At 40.3% G+C, this 5,062-nt stretch overlaps 1 non-coding gene across 1 annotated transcript; it reads left to right on the forward strand.

Moving 5' to 3' along the window:
* Positions 1 to 2,137: 2,137 nt before the first annotated feature.
* Positions 2,138 to 2,237, forward strand: LOC116626912. Its single transcript, XR_004298371.1, has one exon. It is a non-coding gene; the product is annotated as a U6 spliceosomal RNA (small nuclear RNA).
* The last annotated feature ends 2,825 nt before the right edge of the window (positions 2,238 to 5,062 follow it).

The following is a 5,062-nucleotide window of genomic DNA, read 5'->3' on the forward strand; positions in this document are numbered from 1 at the left end:
AAAAGAAAAATAGCCCATAATAATAACAAAACACAACTGAAACCTATGAGCATTCAGGTACTACTCCATGTTCTCACTGTTCCTTGTCTATTCTGGGAATAGATATGTATCTTACTAACTTTCAGTACTCTTTGAAGTCACACTGAAATTCAGGCTCTGCAAGTTCTCACTTACTGTTACAGTATTAATAAGCTTCAGAGGCTGTTTATTAAAATAACAACTTGGCATTGACTTAAATTGAAAGAATCTTAGTTGTCTCTCACTAAATGGTTCCTCTTTTTTTTTTTTTTTAAAGATTTATTTATTTGACAGAGAGAGACACAGCGAGAGAGGGAACACAAGCAGGGGGGTGGGAGAGGGAGAAGCAGGCTTCCCGCCGAGCAGGGAGCCCAATGCGGGGCTCAATGTGGGGCTTGATGCGGGGCTTGATGCGGGGCTCGATGCGGAGCTCGATGCAGGACTCGATCCCAGGACCCTGAGATCATGACCTGAGCCGAAGGCAGATGCTTAATGACTGAGCCACCCAGGCGCCCCTAAATGGTTCCTCTTAAAACCAAATCCAGAGGAAGTAAGAACTCTGTTGGTATTTTCTACATGGATACTTCGAACTATTTGATTAAAAAATGCTTGGGTTGGGAGTGATTGTTTTAATCTCTTTGTGGTTTTCATTTGCCTTTATTGTGATTATTTCAAGCCTTCTTTCCACATCAATAATTCCATTTCCAGCCATGTCTACTCTACTCCTTGTGGTTTTGATGTATTTATTAGCTCTAAAATGATATTACTTTGGTCTTTGTTTTATAAGATGTGTAATTTCCCTATTCATCTCTTTCAGTTGTTTATCTCATTTTTGAGTTCTTAGTCTGCTGAGCTCATTTTCTTTTTAGGTTATTCTAGTGCTCAAAGCACTTGGGGGGAATGTTTTCTGTTTCTCTACTTGCCTCCTGAATTCCTTCCCTCTTTATCTGAAATGGACTTGGTTTTCCTAATGAACTGCAGCTTGAAGGTTGCTATTTAATGCTGTATGCACTTTTTCTATGATTTATAAGCTTGTCTTTAAGAGAGGAGGGCAGAACTCAAGGGAAGTGGTATGCAGCCTTTGTTAGAATACATACATTCCCCCATGTCTTCTGAAGTTTTAGGAGTCTATTTCAGGATTCACTCTTCTAGGGGTTGTTGTCTTCCATTCCGATACAAAAGAGCCTCAATCCTTGAAACCTCCCCCAATTTAGTATGCTTTCCTGGAGTCTTCACAGCCACCAAAACACCTAACCTATTCTCCACTTCTCACTTCACCTTCTCCCCAATTGTCATTTTTACTTTTCCAGAGAGAAGAGGTTGAAGATAAAGAAACTACTTAATTCTCCTTTCTCTTGGGTATATGTGCATATGTATGTGTTAATTCCCAGGATTTTGTGAACCCAACAACATGAATTTTGATAGAATGGAGGCAGGATTGGAAGCCTTGACTTACCCCAGACCAGAATCTTCTATTTCTTTCCTTGACTGCCACTTGTTGACATTTAAGATACTGAGTTGTGACCCTTTGTTCGTTGTGGATGAAATTTTAACTTTCTTAGGTATTGGAAGAAGCAGAGTCTATAAGGAAGCTTTATTTCATTGCCTTAAACAAAAAGTACAATAATTTTTAATGTATATATATATATTATACATTTGTTCATTATACATTTGATATATGTATATCTTAAATTTTTCTGATTATAAAAAGTTGTGTATCTATACATATATCAAATCATTATGTTGTACACCTTAAGCTAATACAATGTTGTATGTCAATTACATCAATAAAACGGGGGGAAAAAAAGCCTGGGGAAAAATAAAATAAACATTATGTATCTTTTGTTGTAAAAATTCAAACCATACGAAAGTATAAAAAGTAAAAAGTGGTGGGGCACCTGGATAGCTCAGTTGGTTAAGCGACCGCTGACTCTTGGTTTCAGCTCAGGTCATGATCTCAGTCGTGACATGGAGCTCCGAATCAGGCTCCACGATCGGTACGCTCAGTCCAGAGTCTGCTTCTCTCCTTCTCCTCCCTCTGCCCCTTCCCCTGCTTGCATGCACGTGTGTTCTCTCCCTCTCTCTCAAATAAATAAATAAATAAATCTTAAAAAAAAAAGTAAAAGCAGTACATATACTAAAATTGGAACAAAACGGAGGAGATAACATGGCCCCTACACAAGGATGACTCGCAGATTGGTGAAGTGTTCCAAAAAAAAAAAAAAAAGTGGGGACGCCTGGGTGGCTCAGTTGATTAAGTGTCTGCCTTCGGCTCAGGTCATGATCTCAGGGTCCTGGGATGGAGTCCCGCATCAAGCTCCTTGCTCAGTGGGGAGCCTGCTTCTCCCTCTGTCTGTCACTCCCCCTGCTTGTGATCTTTCTCTCTCCCTGACAGATAAATAAAATCTTTAAAAAAGAAGTGAATAGTGAAAATTCTGGGGTTTTTTGTCAGTGCTTTAGCCATTCAGTGAAAATTAGAAATTCAGTGAAAATCTAGAAATACGTGAATACATAGATGTTTTAAGAACAGCTTTGTTCTGGTAAGTTTTACATACAATAAAATTCACCCATTTCATGTGTATGATCCAATGATTTTTAGTAAATATAGAGTGGTACAACCATCACCAGAACATATATACTTTTTGCAAAAATAAATAGTAACTTTTTTCGTTCCTATTTAACCTATTCTCCCAATTCTAAAAAAGAGGCGCCGGGCTGGCTCAATCAGTGGAGCATGCAACGCCTGATCTCAGGGTCATGAGTTCAAGCCCCACATTGGTTGTAGAAATTAAAACAAAAACAAAAACAAAAACTTTAAAGTGTAGTTACCAATGCCCACAGCATGCTAAACATGGTTAGGAGGCTACTTTTGAAAGCTTTTGGGTAGTTCTGTTCTCGCCAGTGGAGCTACCTGACTACCAATGTCAGTTGGGTTTATTCCACTTTCTTATGTCAGTGAAATTTGCTATCGTAATTTAATTAAATTTTGGAAAATTTATAATATGTGAGCATAAAGAAAGATGTTTCTATGAAAACTAAGTTGAATGCTTTGGAAAGGCTTGTTAAAACCAAATTGCTAAAAACTTGTTAAATTCGGTATAGATGAGAATTCTGTGACTGGAAGAAATACATCTAGAACTTTGCATTCAGATTGCTTCACAAGTGCCTTCCAGTTACTGCTCCACTTTAAAGAAACATTTAAAGAAATTATGGGTGATTTGTTAAAGGCAAGAAGTACAAATCACTCTAAGAAACACTTCAACCACTGGCGGCATAATCACAGAAAAAGCCTGAGGCTATCTCAAAAGATTGATGAAGCAATTTACATTTACAAGTCTTAAGTTTAAAGAAAACAGAGTGGCTTATAATATACCATAAACTCACTTTTCTTTTCTTTTCTTTTCTTTTTTTTAAGATTTCATTTATTTATTTGACAGAGAGACAGAGCCAGAGAGCACAAGCGGGAGTGGGGGGAAGGAAGGCAGAGGGAGAAGGAGAGGCAGGCTCCCAGGTGAGCAGGGAGCTTGATGCAGGATCGATCCCAGGATTCCAGGATCATGACCTGAGCCGAAGGCAGACGCTCAACCCACTGAGCCACCCAGGCGCCCATAAACTTACTTTTCTTAAAATAAACAAAACTGTATACTGTATAATGTTTTATAATTCTGCATTTTAATTGATTTTTTTTTCAAGTAACAACTAACCATCAGGTCCAACAGCATCAGATAAAAGGGCTTCAGATTGGTGTATAACCAGCTTTTCCTTTACAATATATTGAGGACATTTTTCTTTCTTTCTTCTTCTTCTTTTTTTTTTTTTAAGATTTTATTTATTTATTTGACAGAGAGAGACAGAGCAAGAGAGGGAACACAGGCAGGGAGAGTGGGAGAGGGAGAAGCAGGCTTCCCGCTGAGCAGGGAGCCCGATGCGGGGCTCGATCCCACGACCTTGGGATCATGAACTGAGCCGAAGGCAGACGCTTAACGACCGAGCCACCCAGGCATCCCTCTTCTTTTTTTAAAAAAGATTTTATTTTTTCAAGAGAGAGAGAGAGAGAGAGAGCGCGCATGAGCAGGGGGAGGGGCAGAGGGAGAAGCAGACTCCCTGCTGACTAGGGAGCCTGATGCAGCAGGGCTCAATCCCTGGGATCATGACGTGAGCCAAACACAGGCGCTTAATGCACTGAGCCACCCAAGCACCCTTGAGGACATTTTTCATGTAGCTATGTAAAAATCTACCTTATCCTTTATAAAACTCACCTCATAATACTCCATTGTATAGTGGATACATCCTAATTTACTTACCAAATTCTCTATTTTGATAATTTTCTGAAAAAAAAATTTTTGAACAGGGAATTGAGAGGATGAAAGTGGATTAAGATAATGAAACAGGCAACAGAACATGAAGTGGATTAAAGAGGGGAGAATGGAAAAGGGAGAAATGGTGAATGAGAGGCTCCTGCAGTCATCCAGCTCTGAAATTAAACCAGAAAGTGCCAGTGGTTTACACATCCAACAGATGTTCTTGTCAGTCTGGCTGCCCTGCCACACCATTCTTTTCTACCTCTCCATCTGGGCTCATTCCAGTCCTCCTGCATTTCATCTCCGCCTGTTGAAATCCTATTTTCCTTCAACATCCAGAACAAATACCACTCCTGGTCATTATTATCCCTGGCTGGAAATGATCCCTCCCCTTCCACTGCTAATAGGGAGCTGAATCCCTCCTTCCTTTCTGCCTTCCACAGAGCATTTTTCTCTCCCAGGTAGTTCAGTGCTGTGGCTCAGTAACAACTTTGGACCCACCAACTTGCTATCTCTGTGAACTTTGCACCTTACCCAAATTCTCAGTGCCTCAGTGTCCAGACCTGTAAAACGGGGAGACGTGTATACAGCGTTGTTATGAGGATTAAATCCGCTCACAGGTATAAAGCACTTAGAATAATGTCTGATGTGCAGTAAGCGCTGAATAAGCCCGCACGTTCATTTTGATTGACGGCGGCAGGAGGTGTGGAGCGGGCGGTCCGCCGGGGCAAGCGCCGAGCCCA

Source organism: Phoca vitulina, unplaced genomic scaffold (assembly GCF_004348235.1).
Source record: "Phoca vitulina isolate PV1807 unplaced genomic scaffold, GSC_HSeal_1.0 scaffold2, whole genome shotgun sequence".
NCBI lineage: Eukaryota > Metazoa > Chordata > Mammalia > Carnivora > Phocidae > Phoca > Phoca vitulina.